This window comes from Zophobas morio, unplaced genomic scaffold, assembly GCF_036711695.1.
Source record: "Zophobas morio isolate AGI-343-1 ecotype UQ-CSIRO unplaced genomic scaffold, CSIRO_AGI_Zmor_V1 ptg000009l, whole genome shotgun sequence".
NCBI lineage: Eukaryota > Metazoa > Arthropoda > Insecta > Coleoptera > Tenebrionidae > Zophobas > Zophobas morio.
The window spans coordinates 6841045-6857414 of record NW_026972114.1 but is presented as its reverse complement, the minus strand read 5'-3'; the positions used below and the strand labels follow the sequence as shown (position 1 = coordinate 6857414).

Genomic DNA, 16370 nt, shown 5'->3' with positions numbered 1-16370 from the left:
GCGAATAAACCATCAAAAAAAAATTTTAGACCAATATCATTTGATTTAAAATTTAACGGTGTTTAAATAATAACAATAATAATAATCATTACTTGGTCTTAGTAGTAATGATAGAAATCTTGCCTAAATGCTGGTCATTTCCGGGTCAGTGGTGGGTCTTACAATATCTTTTTATTTCCTCAGCGTAAAAAACCATCGATTTAATTTTTTCTCGATGTTTGAGAGCTGGCTGAATATGGAAACATCGATATCTCGTTGACGTGTGTTGTTTATTCGTCTCCACCAATAATTTGATGACGTCATCTCAATCCTATTTGAATTTTATAAGATTATGCGTGATTCATTTAACCGCAGTATAACCTGGCCCTAAATTTTTTATTCTTGTATTTGAAAAAAATCAAAATTATAAAAATGTATCTTATAAAGTATAAAACGCTCGCTCTGAAATCTTGCAAATTCATAATTCATAAAGTTATCCTACACACTAAATTTACTAATCGAAATTTATCTGTTTCTCTCTCAAAAAAATTTAATCACGATGTCTCACACTTGTGGTTTATCAGTGTACATATATTTTTAACATGTACAGGTTTTTGTAAAAGTTTTCGAAATTGTATAACACAATTTGTAAATTATTTTAGAAGTCTGAGTCTAAGTCTAAGTTTCTAGTTCTGAAAAGACGCGTACGTAGGTATATTAAAAAAAGGGCAAAATATAAGAAAGCCTCAATTGTGATGATTTTTTTTAATGTCGGGAGCGGAATTTTATTGCAAAATCGTTATTATTAAACGTGTTTTAAGTTTCTAAGAATACAAAAATTATCACAATTGAGACGGGGTGGGTGGGCGGGGTTTATATTTTAGCTTTTTTTGTTAATATACACAGTATTCTTTGAACAACGCGATACTCAAGAACACGTTTTTAATTTCTTGTAAAGAAATAAGTATTTTGCAGTTAATCTCCGCCTCCTTGATTCATGGCGAATAAAAAAAATCATCACAATTGAGATAGGGCGGGTGGGTGGGCCTATATTTTGCCTTTTTGCTATAAAATGTGTAGACTTCTTTTCACAACATGAAACTTAAAACATGTTTAATATGGAAAATTTGTATAAGGAAATATTTATTTTGCAATTAGGCTTTGCCCCATAATTGCAAAGTTCATGTTTCCTTGCAAAAATGTACCATTTTACTCATTTTTAAGTTTGTAATCAGTTAAACATTTTTGACGTATCAAAAATTTTCAAAGTTTTCAATACCCTATGTTTAAAATATTCGCAGTTAATTTTAGATCCCCTGGTGTTTTATTTTCGGATAAGTTTAAAGGAGTCTGGTGTTTTGGTCCTAAATCTTTTTTAAAAGTTTAATAGAGTTAAAATCAGTGTTATCTTAGGGAGTGCTAGCCCCGCCCACATGCCCTTATTTTCTCAGAAGATATGTCATTTTCGAAAATAAGACTTATCTTAGCAAGTATTAGTAAGTACTACCGTCTGAGAAAATAAAGGGCGGGTGGGAGGGGGTAGTGCTTGGTAAGGTAAGTCATACTTTGGCAAATGACATATCCTCTGAGAAAATAGGGGGCGGGTGGGCGGCAGTAAGATAAGACTGATTTTGGCACATGACATTTCCTATGAAAAAAGTAGGGGTGAGTGCGTGGAATATGGAAACATCGATATCTCGTTGACATGTGTCTGTACCGCTCAAAAATTTTTCCTAAATTTCAAAATTTTGCAATGTAAATCTTTTTTAAAATTTATAGGTGTCATATTCTTTTTTATCTCTGGCTTAATAATATGTCCATTATTGTCCATATATTTAATTTAACCTCAGAGTTTTCAAAAAAATAAATACAATTGTACAGTTTGTCTTAGGATTTACATAACGCGCTTCTTTGATACCTTGGACGGAAATCTTGATCTATTAATTACAGAATATAGACAAAATTTGTATATATATCCTAACCAGAAAAATATTAATTAAGTATTTATTAAAAGGTATTACGTTGCTGTTGACGTTGGGTTTAACCAATGAAATTGTGGGAGCTTGTAGTGCTGCCAACTTGAAGGAAAATCCCCTGAAGTAGGGGGATATTTTTCTGACTGACAGCACTAATTCCACGAAAATCAAATTAGGTATTATAAAATACAAGGGTTTACATTTTTTTCTTAATATGTGTCGTCTTCTTTTCACAACAAGAAAGGTAAAACATGGTTAAAATGGTAAATTTTTGTAGCAATGTATCGATTTTTCAGTTAAGCTCCGCCCTTCGGTCTGATAATGACTGAAAAATTCATCACAATTGAGCTTGGGATGGATATGGGTGGTCGGGTTTACTTTCTGGCTTGTTTTTTTCTTAATATACGCACTATTCTTTGAACAACACAATATTCAAAAACATGTTTTTTATTTCTTGTAGAGAAATAAGGATTTTGTAATTACGTTCCGCCCCCTTGGCTTCCGACGTATAAAAAAAACATCACAACTGAGATAGGGCTGGTGGGCGAAGCTCACATTTTGCCTTTTTTTCTTAATGTGTGTAGTCGTCTTTTCATAACAAGAAACTTAAGACATGTTTAAAACGGTAAATTTGTATAGGGAAATATCGATTTTGCAATTACGCTCCGCCCCTCGATCTGACAATGAATGAAAAATTCATCACGATTAAGATCGAGACGGATGGGTAGAACTTCTCTTTTGGTTTTCTTTTTTAATTAATACATCTAGTTTTCTTTGTATAACACGATTACTTCAGAACATATTTCACATGGTAATTTTTTGTAAAAAATAAGGATTTTACAGTTAAGCGTCCCCACCCCTCAGCTTACAACGAATAAAAAAAATCATCAGAATTGAAAAAGTCCGGGTTATTATGGATTTTGCAATTATGGGGCGGAGCCTAATTGCAAAATCGAAATTTCCTTATACAAATTTTCCAATTTAAACATGTTTTAAGTTTCATGTTGTGAAAATAAGTCTACACATATTAAATCAAAAAGACAGAATGTAAGCCCGCCCACCCGCCCTGTCTCAATTGTGATGATTTTTTTATTCACCGTGAATCAAGAGGGCGGAGCTTAACTGCAAAATACAAAAAATTAAAAACATGTTTTTGAGTATCATCATCACAATTGTGGGGGGGGGGGGGTATGGGTGGGGCCTAATCTTTGTGTTTATTTTTTTCATAATATACATTCTTTGAACAACCTAAAGACATAATTATTTTTACTTTATCGTAAAGAAATAAGAATTTTGCAGTTAAGCTCCGCCTTTTTGGCTCACGACGAATAAAAAAATAATCACAATTGAGATAGGGCGGGTGGGCGGGGCTACGTTTTGCCTCTTTTTCTTAATATATGCATACTTATTTCGACAATAAGAAACTTAAAGCATGTCTAAAATGGTAAATTTTTGCATATGTTTTACCTATTTCTTAATATACGTAGTCGTATCTTCAGATCAATAAATTTAAAACATGTTTAAAATGGTACATTTTTGCAAGGAAATATGGATTTTGCAATTATTAGACGGAGTCTAATTGGAAAATCGATATTTCCTTATACAAATTTTCCACTTTAAACATGTGTTAAGTTTCATGATGTGAAAGGAAGTCTACACATATTAATACAAAAAGGCAGAATGTAAGCCCGCCCACCCGCCCTGGCTCAATTGTGATGATTTTTTTTTATACGTCATGAACCAACGGGGCGAAGCTTAACTGCAAAATACTTATTTCTTTACAAGAAATTAAAAACATGTTTTTGAGTGTCGTGTTGTACAAAAAGTACTGTGTATATTAAGTAAAAAAAGCAAAATATAAACCCCGCCCACCCTCCCTATCTCAATTGTGGTGAACTTTTTTAATTTCATAAACTTAAAACACGTTTAAAATGGTAAATTTTGTAAGAAAATATGGATTTTGCAATTAAGCTTCGCCCCTAGGCCTGCCAACAAATGAAAACTTCATTACTATTTAGATCAGGGTCTGGTATGGGTGGGGCTTAATCTTTAGCTTTAATTTTTTCTTAATATACATAGTATTCTTCAAATAACACGATACTCAAAAACATGTCTTAGATTTGGCTCTTGACCATTATAAAAAAATCATCACAATTGAGATAGGGCGGGTGGGCGGGGCTTATATTTTACCTTTTTCTTAATATACGTAGTCGTCTTTTTAGAACAAGAAACTTAAAACATGTTTAAAATAGAAAATGCTTGTACACAAAAATGGATTTTGCAATTAAGCCCGGCCCCTCGATCTGACGACGAATGACAAATTCATCACAATTGCGAATTGAGATCGGGGCGGGTATCGGTGGGGCCTAATCTTTGGCTTATTTTTTTTCTTAATAGATATAGTATTCTTTGAACAACACGATACTCAAGAACATTGCTTAATTTCTCGTAGAGAAATAAGTATTTTGCAGTTAAGCTCCGCCTTATTGAGTCACGACGCATAAAAAAAATCATCACAATTGAAATAGGGTGGGCGGGCGGGGCTACACTTTGTCTCTGTTTCTTATATTTGTAGACTTATTTCGACAACAAGAAACGTAAAACATGTCTAAAGTGGTAAATATATATAGTAATCAACTTAAATCTTCCACTTTTTTTTTCTACAACCCCTTTAAATACGACAAAAGTTGAACGACAACTTGACAACGGAGTTTATAAATGACAATTGTCAGTTCTAAAAGCAACGTCAGCGGGAACAGCAACTGTAACTGGAACTTCAACGTCAACAGCAACTTTATAAATCCCACTATAAGGATTATTAAGTTATTAGGAATAACGTTTAAAAATTTGTAAACCCATTATAAGGAGAGACAATTATAATCGCAGGGGTAATTAATATATTATAACTGACTCACGTGTCATTTTTTTTGTTATGTAGTTTTAAGTGAACAGTGCATGAACACAGAACATAATAATTGATTAATTGTTTGTCGTGATACTGGCTGCAAGTGTTCGTTAAGGTGTGCTATTATTTACATTAACAATTCAATCGGTATAAAAAGAATCATTATGTTTTAGTGATTCTGCACGATCTACTTACAATAATTATAATTTATGTTAACTGCATTTTAATTATTAACTTACGACTACCAGTGGGTGGTAATAACTTACGATGTCTATAATGGTATTAGGAATTAGTTGAGAGATCTAAACCCTTCCTCTAGAGTGAGTTCGAATAAGCAATATCAAGAATTGATTGCCAAGTTGCTCATATTCAAAGTGATTAGCGAAAGCGTAGGCGCAGAAAAATAATTCCAAATACAATCACAATCACAATCCGTTCTGGCAGTCAAATATAAAATGGAAAACTAAGTAATTCAAATAACATTACTTCTGAACAACAAAGAAATTTCTGCAAATGCGAGTTGGGGTATATACGGATGCACAATTACTCGTGCTTTCAAACGTAAATTCGTTGTAAAAAATCCGGCTCGAAGGACCAAATTATGGTTGATGGCGAATATCTAGATTTCCAGTTACTCGTGCTTTTAAGTTGACTTCGTTGAAAGATAAAACGAAAACCGACTACATTTATCAAAGTGTACTTCCTAAATTTACAATTACGGCATTGTATGATATAAAATCTTAAACAAATGTGGGGAGTGAAGATGTCAAAAATCAAGAAGTGATTCAGTTGTAAATTGGCGGGAAATAAACGAAAAAGATGTGTTTGGAAGCAATTAAGAGGCATGCATTTGTCGATTATGTGTAGTAATGGATTTATGATGTATGACTTGATGGAGCTAATATTAATGGAATTCCTCCACAATGAGAGACACTTAAATATATTAAAAGTACACTAGACGGAAATTACATTTTGGGTTTGTGGTATTAAAAAAAAAAATGAAAACATATTACATCTGCTGAACCACTATTACTATTGCAACGTAACGCAGTGATATAATAACATGTTTGCATGCCTAAGATTTGTGTTGCCTTATTCATTAGTATTAATATAATGCATGTATGTATGTATCCAAAATAAATAATTCAACAAAAAAAAAATGTGGGCTGGCTATTAAATAGAGACTGGTGCAGAAAAGGTTACTTATTGCTTTCAGGAATTAACTTTTATTTTCTGTAAGCTGTGTTTCTCGTGTATCCATATCCATTTGCTTCGTAGTTTTTCTCTAGAACATCTTCCATTAATTCTAAACAAAAACGAACCTTAACTACAAATAAGTTGAACGTAGGCATAAAATACACTGTCATTGGGATAAAATTTAAACGAGACCATTTATACTTTGAATCACCTTCTAAATAATTTATAACATTTAGTTTATTAAAACTGTACATTAAAAGAATAATAAACCTCGTTTGTAAAAGAATTATTAACTAATTCATACGTTCAGATTTAATAAATCAAATTCTCAAGATCAAGGCTTAATGCCCCATTAAACATTTAATTAGGCTTCACTTTTTAATTGGTTTTCCACAATATAAACTGGTTTTAAAATTTATTAAAAATTTAATTAGCAGACAATTTAAATTTTCATCACGGTAGTAAGCACACACATGAAGAAATTCTGGAGACATATCTAAATCTTTGTTGAGACGAGAGCCTCAGGGCACCCATGATGTCGGCGCCGATGGTTTTATCATCAGGTTCGTTTTAGCTCTTTAGTGGAATGGAAACATTGGCGGTTATGGGAAAATAACAAACGATGATTAATTTGACTAATATTTCGTAAAAAATTCAATGTCATGGTTATTATTTGATTCATTTGTGGAAGAATGTGGTGAACGATAAAAAGCCACGTGAGGTAAAGTTTTGTTTGGTTGCATAATGGTGGTAAATTTTCATACTTTTACTTGGTTGAACAACCTTCAAGGCGTTAAAGTTTTTTAAAGTTTGAGAAAAAATTGAAACTGATATCATAGTTTTGTTTCCAGACATGGTTCGATGATTTTGTGGAGTGAAAAAATGGAATAAAACAAACAATGCAAAAAAATTAAAAACCATATTTAAATCTAGCTGAATAATGAATTTACGTTGTGCTCTCGTTAGTGTTTGCGTTTTTAAAAAAGTTGAACAAAGCAAATACTTATACTTGGAATAATGAAACACATACTGTTATTATTTTGCTATAAATGTTAGATGCCATTATGAATAACATAAATATCATTATTTCTTGCAAAATGTACTCTAGCTTATGAGAATTTGCACCGACCCTGATACTTTATCGTTACTCACCTTAGAAACACATGGAATTAAATTATAACTAAAAAATCATTGCAGAAGATTTTTCTTTCAACAGTCTTACAAACAGTGACGTGATGAAAACCAAGGTTTTTTTTACTTAAATTTTTATAATGTTATAATTGTTATGCATTCTTTGAATATCGTTGACTCAGCCAGTTCACAAGAAGAATGTTCTTTACTATTTTACACGGGAGAATTCTAAATATATATAATATAATGTTTTTCACAGTAAATTAAGTGCAAGCACGACAGTAGTGATTACAGTAAATCTAATTATTTATTATAATTAAAATCAAGTTCGTTATTTTGCAAAATACACCCTCTGGTTGCTCTGGTATTAATCTAAAATTATATTATAAGTTTTAAACATACTGTAACGTCTAATAATAGTTAGAAAATAATTAGGAAATTATCAAGTGCAGCTAAAATGGAAGTACAGGAAGTTTTTGTTGTTTTCAAAGAGAATTTGGGACCACCAATCAAGTTATTGTAAACATGCAATTAGTTAATACTTTGGTGGTTAAAGAGAAAATTCTTATACTGACATTCCATAAAACTAGTCTGGTTTTATGTAAGAAATATTATGCTTCAAGAGTAGTCTTGCACTAGCTTGTTTATTAGGGTTTATTTGGGTTTATCTGGGTTTTTACCTCGGAAGTCTAGTAGAGGTACGTTTAACAACGTAAATGCCGAATGTAAATCTTGAAGAATTTTAAAGGCCAAAACAAAACTCATTTATTTGTGCCAATCCATTCCATATAAGGTTGCAGCCGGTCATATCGTTACGAGATAATCTCAGCAAGTACCTATGAAAGGAAAGTTATGGAGTGGTGCATTTATTTAACATGCAGAAAAACTGGTCTAAAGTTAGAATAAAAGTTAGTACACCGCTTACAGAAGTTTCGGAAAGTTAGACGACTAACATTTGATTTAACTGATAAAATTTTGTTTTCAAAAAAGGGAGTGTCGGTAATATTGAAAAATCGTTTGGTGGAAAAAAGTCCACATTTACAAATATAACATGTATGTTTCTGAAGGCGTTGATAATTCAAGTCAAATGGGTGTGGTAGCATTTGATTAAACGGTTAGATCATTAAAGAAAACTGATTAACAGCGATTCCTTTATCTACCATCGTCTGGCGTACTTCAAGGATCAAACTTTGACCCTTCAATGTTTCCAGTTCTTATTAATGACTTGTCGGAAGTATTAGAAAGCGAAAAACCATTGTATGCTGATGGCCTCGAATCGTATTGCCGTCGTCTGAGAACTTGTTTGATCCACAGACCCGAGAGTGCTCAGGCCAATGTCGACTCTAAGGGTTTAGAATTTCTGCGGGAAATAGTTATTATTTAGATGTTTTTATCACATATCACATGTTTAACTCGATTTTGACATGCAACTATTTTTTGTTTAATTTTGTTTAACTAAGAATTGATTCTTTAATTGTAAATTGAAATATAGAAGAATTGAAATCTCGATAAATCGAAAAACATTTTAAAAATTGAAAAGTTAAAATATCGAAAAGTTGAAAAATTGAGAAATCGAAGTATAAAACAGTTGAAAAATTGAAAAACCTAAAGTTTAAAAAACGAAAAATCGAAAATTCAAAAAGTAAAAAGTCGAAATACTAAAAATTCCCAAAACTGAAACATCGAAAAATTGAAAAATCGAAAAACTGAAAAATCTCAAAATTGAACGAAATATCCAAAAATTGGAAAGTTAAAAGATTGAAAAATTGGGAAACCGAAAAGTCAAAAAGCAAAGTCGAAAAATCCCAAATTTAACAAATCGAAAAATTGAAAAATCAAAAACCTGAAAAATCGAAACTTTGGAAAGTTCAGAAATGGGAAAATCAAAAATAGATTAATTGAAAAATCGGAAAACTGTAAATTCAGAAACGTCAAAATTTGGAAAATTAAAAAATATTGAAGAACTGAAAAATCTAAAAATCTATAATTTAAAGCATAGAAAAATTAAAATATCGTAAAACTGAAAAAAGGAGAAATCGAAACATCAAAAATCAAAAAAATAAAAATTCGAAACAGTAAAATTTAAAAATCGAAAAACTGAAAAATCAACAAATCGAAAAATCGAAACTTGAAAATTTAAAAAACTGGAATATTGAAAAATCGGATTCGAAAAGCCGAAAAGTAAAAAATCGAAAAACCGACAAATCGAAACATCGAAAGATTTAAAAACTGAGACATCGAGAAATCGAAAAATCAAAAGATCCAGAAATCGAGGAGTCGAAAAGTTGAGAAGTCGAAAAAACAAAAAATTGAGAAACCGAAGTAGGCCTAAATCGAAAAATTGAAAAGTTAAAAATGGAAAAATTGATAGATCGAGAATCAAAACATCGAAATATCCGAATCTCGATAAATGAGATCTCAAAAAATTGAAAAATCGAAAATTTAAAATCTCGAGAAATTGAAAAATCTAGAATTTTAAAAATTGCAAAATTAAAATATCGAAAAGCTGAAAAATTGAAAAAAACAAAGTTTAAAAACCCAAAAACTGAAAATTCAAAAAATAAAAAATCGACATATCCGAAAATCCGGAATGTCTAAAAACTATAAAATTGAGAATTAGCAAAACCAAAAAAGCAAAGTCAAAAAAATCGAAAAATTTGGGAATATTAAAAAATAGATTAATTGAGAAATCGAAAAACTGAAAATTTAGCAACGTAAAAATTTGAAAAATTGAAAATTAGAAATTCTGAAGAACAGAAAAATAAAAAATCGAGAAATCGAAAAACCTAAAATATAAATCATTGAACAGTTAAAATATCGCAAAATTGAAAAATGGAGAAATCCAAACAACAAAAAATCAAAAAATAAAAATTCGAAAATATAAAATTCAAAAATCGAAAACCTGAAAAATCAACAAATCGAGAAATTGAAACTCGAGAATTTAAAATATCGAAAAATTCAAAAATCGAAAAACTGAGAAATCACAAAATTGAACGGAATATCCAAAAATTGGGAAATTAAAAAATTGAAAAATTGGAAAATCGAAAAGTCAAAAAAGCAAAGCCGAAAAATCACAAACTTAAAAAATCGAAAATTTAAAAAATCGAAAAATTGAAGAACTGAAGAACTGAAAAATCGAAACTTTGGAAAGTCGACAATGGGAAAATCAATAAATACATTAATTGAAAAATCGGAAAACTTAAAAAACATTGAGGAATTGAAAAATCTAAAAATCTAAAATTTCAAACATTGAAAAATTAAAATATCGTAAAAAGGAAAAAAATGGATAATTCAAAAATCGAAAGACAGAAAAACCGAAAAGTAAAAAATCGAAAAACCGACAAATCGAAAAATGGAAACATCGAAAAATTCAAAGAGAAATCGCAAAATCAAAGGATCGAGAAATCGAGGAATCGAAAAATCGAGAAGTCGAAAAAACGAAAAACTGAGAACCCGAAATAAACCAAAATCAAAAAATCGAAAAGTTAAAAATGGAAAAATTGATAAATCGAAAGACTGAACAATGAAAACATCGAAACATCCGAATCTGTATAAATCATGATCTCAAAAAATTGAAAAATCGAAACTTTAAAAATTCGGAAAATTGAAAAACTAAAATATCGAAAAGTTGAAAAATTGAAAAATCGAAATATAAAGCAGTCGAAAAATTAAAAAATCTATAGTTTAAAAAACGAAAAACTGAAAATACGAAAAATAAAAAATCAAAAATCGAAAAATCCAGAAAAATTGGAAAGTCGAAAAGTCAAAATATTCGAAAATCCCAAAACTGAAAGTAATATCCAAAAATTGAGAAATTAAAAAAATGGAAAACTGAGAAATCGAAAATTCAAAAAAGCAAAGTCGAAAAATCGAAGAATTAAAGAACTGAAAAATCGACACTTCGAATAGTCGAGAAATGGGCAAATTAAAAATAGATTAATTGAGAAATCGGAAAACTGAAAATTTAGCAACGTCAAAATTTGAAAAATTGAAAAATAGAAATACGTAGGTACTGAAGAACTGAGAAATCAAAAAATGAAGAAATCGAAATATCAATACATGGAAACATCTGAATTCAATAAATTGAGCAATCAAAAAATTGAAAAACCGAAATATTTTAAGAAATAAAAATTGGTAAACCCAAAGTTTAAAAATTGAAAAATTGAAAATACGAGAACTAAAAAGTCGAGAAATCGAAAAATCACAACTTGAAAAATCAAAAAGTCGAATTACTAAAAAATCCCAAAACCTAAATATCGAAAAATTTAAAAATTGAACGAGATATCTAAAAATTGGGAAATTAGAAATAGTAAAATTGGGAAATCGAAAAGTCAAAAGAGCAAAGTTGAAAAATCGTAAACTTAAAAAATCGAAAGTTTGAAAAATCAAGAACCTGAAAAATTGAAAAATTGAAGAACTTAAGAATTAAAAAATTTGAAAAATAAAAATATATTGAGGAATTGAAAAATCGAAAAATCGAAAAATCTAAAATTTAAAACATTGAAAAATTAAAATACCGTAAAATTGAAAAATAGAGAAATCGAAACATCAAAAAACCAAAAAAATAAAAATTCGAAAATCTAAAATTTAAAAATCGAAAAACTGAAAAATCAACAAACTCGAAAATGTAAAAAATTGGAAAATTGAAAAATCGGATAATACAAAAATCGAAACACCGAAAAATCGAAAAGCCGAAAAGTAAAAAATCGAAAAACCGACAAATCGAAAAATCGAAACATCGGAAAATTCAAAGAGAAATCGAGAAATAGAGGAATCGAAAAATCGAAAAGTCGAAAAAACGAAAAATTGAGAAACCGAAGTAGGCCAAAACCGATAAATCGAAAAGAAATCTACAATTTTAAAAATTGAAAAATTAAAACATCAAAAAGTTGAAAAATTGAGAAATCGAAGTATAAAACACTCGAAAAATTAAAAAATCTAAAGTTTATCGAACAATTGAAAATCCAAAAAGTAAAAAATCGAGAAATCAAAAAATCCAGGAGTCCAAAAATCGAAAAGTTGAAAAATCGAATAATTGAAAAATCTCAAAACTAAAAAAAAATATCCAAAAAATTGAAAAATTAGAAAATTGGACCAGTGAGATATCGAAAAACTAAAAAAGTAAAGTCGAAAATTCGTAAGCTGAAAAAGGTCGAAAAATTGAAAAATCAAAAAACCTGAAAAATCGAAAATCGAAGAATTGAAGAAGTGAACAATTGAAACCTTGGGAAGTCGAAAAATGGAAAAATAAAAAAACAGGATTAGTTAGTTACATTACATTTATTCGGTAGGGACGGATAAATTTTAACTAAAGATTTAACATGCTTCCAATAGCTATAAATTGGAAAATGGTGTTGATTTTTTTCCAAACATCTTGACGTCTAAGATAAAAACTTAACACCATAAACGGATGATGTAAAATTTAAATTACATCTACTATTGTAAAATTTGTAGATTACGTTATTTTATTGTAGGTGACAAATTTTGGTTACTATTTGATAGTACAATTTGAAATGTAAATTTTGTCATTTTGTCATTATGTATTAAATCATTAAGACGTTCAAGAATTTTGTTCACGTATTCGTTGTAAAGTCCGACCAGATGGTGGAAACGGGTTAGTTCTTCGTAGTGAATGTGTATCAGATCAGCTGTAACGAAAGTCGGCTTATAGATAAATCGCTTAGGGTCGATATTGGCCTGAGTGCGCTCTGGTCTGTAGATCAAACAAGTTCTCAGGCGACATTGGTATTAGTTGTGTTACCGATTGTGAAGAGAAATGTCTTAAAAACATCTGAACGTCTTTTATTAGGAAAGTAGATTTTATTTGATATCCGTATCGTATAAATGGAGCCATATTAAATCGTACAGAGTTTAAAAATTTTAGCATTTAACAAAATCTCCAACAACACACGCTAGACAACGGACAGACAGAAATGGAAGACCTACTTTTTCATACTCTAAACATCGAGAAAACATAAAATTTGCCACTCTTCAAGTGGATTCTACTATAATATCCCTAGCTTGCACTGGGGCAGTTAAAATTATCAAGGTTGATAAAATATGAGTTTTCTTTTCATACTTATTGCACTACTAATTTCTGTATTGCGTTGGCACAGCAAGTTTTGACTTCTGCTCAATTGTACTTTTTTAATAAATAAAAGTCATGACTCAAAATTTTGTAAAGTTTACTTTAAATGTGTAATGTAAAATATTTCTTTATTTGTATTTTAAAAGTTCATCCTTATTTTTAACCATACGTATGTGGATTGTCCAAAAACAATATTTGTATAATCATATTTCGTTATTTACGTGAGGACTTCCCAGAAATTTCTCATTACGTTAATTGGGGGAAAATTACTTAAATATATCTTTTGAAACATGCATGTGGAATTCACTGCTCTTTAAATCTAAATAAATCGTTTGGAATCGCTTTGAATAACTTCTTTTAGTTTGTATTTCCAGTAAAAAAAAAACTGTTCAAAGTTTAAAGATATAAACACGAGTTTTGTTACAGGTCGATTTTTTTTTCTAGTTCATATAAGTGAATGTGGTCTTGTACGTATACTTTGCAATTAATCATACTCAGTTCACGTTTTACTCACACAGCTGTTATTTGTCATCGAAAGAAGGTCATACAAAAGAATATAAAACATTTTTGTTCTGCTTCTCACTGTGATTTCTATTCCACGTTTCCTCAGCAGCAAATTTTCTTTTATTGTAGAAAATGCAAACAGAAATAAAAACAAGGTTTAACATAAAGTTGTGTGTTATTATATCCCGTTCGGTAAATACATATATTCATAATTGTAGGAAAACCTCATACATATATGTAAAAAATGAGCTAATCATAATTTCTAGTTTTCCATCATAATTACTGCACAAACATCTCCGTCTGCACCGTGCATAATAATTAAAGCCTGCCGTCCGTTTTTCCCGGACAATCTCGCACTCGTTATTTGCATTTCGTGGTTGTGTTGATATTAGAATCGCAAACGAAGGTTACGTTAATGCAACGTGTGGACAAAGTCACAGTCTCATAATGCCGCTTCTAATGTCTTTGACGGGCCGATAGCGTCTAAACCTTTGATCATGTTTTTCGGTCAGAACTTTTCAAACCGAGTATTTACATGTTATAGCCTTGTTAAGCGCTCCTCTTTGTTGTACAAACGTTGTAACGAGTGATTGCTTTGCTGCGAAAAAAACCTCTGCTCGACTTTCCTTTGGATGTTCTTTGATCGTTCTGTGATGTTGGTAATTTCCATGTTTGCGATTTTTCTCTGTGTCGAAGAGAAGTAATCAAAGGGACACGCCTCTTAATCTAAGGCAACTTTTACTTTGCTTAATGCTAACTATGCGGTAATAGAAGCGGAACCTCCTCGGATTCTGTTGTGCTGTAAGGGTTTCCATTGGCTGGTTGACGTGGGCGAATATGAACAAGTGCCGATTGTGACGGTTATAATAGTAAGTGTATGATATACAAGGTCAGGTGGGAGAGTGAAAAGTAGTGAAATTAATAGTCGTTAATGTTTAGTTATAAATTACTGTTATTTGAGCTGAATAAATTAGATGAATTATTTAGTAGCTAAGGTTATAGAATTTTTAATAGAAGCATTATTATTATTAGTCACCCGATTTTTTTTATGTAGACACCTGCATCAATAACAATAGAAAAATTGGTAATTTTTCTGACTTGTTAAGTAATTTTTACACATCAATTTTATGCATATTTTAATTGCAGAATGAGCATTATTACTCACTTTGTGGTAACTTTGGGAAATACATATGTTAATGTAATCAGTAATCACCTTCTAGTGCTATAAAAAAGTACCATTATTTAATTGTTTAAAACTATTTAAGGTAGGTATGTGAGAAAAATAAAAAAGCAGTGTTGTTTACTAAAAATACACACTGGATTCAAAATTAAAATTCCACACCGGTTTCCTTAATTTTGAATAAGAATTTGTTTGCTCATTTCCACAAACAATTTGATGACATTATTAAAATTTTTGTTAGATAATCGTTGCCACTTTTATAAGAATACAAATAGTGGTGTGTTGAAAATAATAAGTAGTAGAATCATATTTTGCATATTCTGCATATTTAACTATTTTTTGCATTTATTGCATATTTTAATATTAAGTGCATTTTTATGCATATTTTAAAATTATTGCTGTATTTTTCATGGTAATTGGTGAAAATCTTAATTTTAATACAATTTTAATACAGTTGGTTATTGGGAGTACGCAGGTAAATAAGTACCGACATTTTCTAGTAATGCGGACGAGTTTTTCCAAGACTTCATCTATTAGGTGTATTATTGGAATTGTTTACTTATTAACGGCCTCTAAGTCGGATGTTGTAAATAAGTATATATAGTTTTGCAAGTGTATATATATTTAATGAGGAAATGGAAAACCTAGAATGGATTTGTAAGAATTTCATTCTTTGATTTCCAAATTCATTCATCATTCGTTTAATCGTAATTAAAATAATAAGAAGAAAAATCCTAAAGAAACATAAATAAACGTAGTAAATTAAAATAGTCACGTTATAAGTTACCTTGATTGTGACAGCTGAATCAGTAATTTTGGGGCATTTAAGACGTCATGACTGCATTATGTGAACAAACTGCTTTATGTAACTTTCATCTGCGTCAGTGAGATGCCCAACCGGGTCGGGTATTGCGAACAGTATGACGTTACTGAGATTACTTAATTCATTTATTTGTTTATTACTTATTTCTGTCCCATTATCATTAAGAAACCACTCCTTTCAGTCATGTTGGGAATATAAATGTCGTACTATGAAATACAACAGGGTTTACTTTAAATATTTAAATTCTTAAAAAGAAAATTTTAGAAAAATATCGATAGACAAGAAGACACACTGCTATTTAGCTTTATTTTAGGAAATTGAGTTACAACGGAAATTTTTAAATGTTGAAATGGAAATTATTTGAAATTAGCAATTATTCAAATATATTCTTTTCATACCTTTCTCTGATATCTTTTGTTTTTTGTAGTTTGTTTTTAAAAATTTTGTATTTAATTATGAATCTTAAAAGGCAACCACTCGCACAGCCAGAGAATACTTACAGAAGAATCACTCTGGAAAAACACACAAAAAAAATCGGAACGGCAGACAGACGGACAGACAGAGAGACAGACGGAAACGGGAGACCC

At 30.2% G+C, this 16370-nt stretch overlaps 1 protein-coding gene across 2 annotated transcripts in view; it reads right to left on the bottom strand.

Moving 5' to 3' along the window:
- Nucleotides 1–16370, bottom strand: part of LOC135125789 (UNC93-like protein) — a 144429-nt gene that overhangs the window by 35181 nt on the left and 92878 nt on the right. The window lies entirely within an intron of this gene.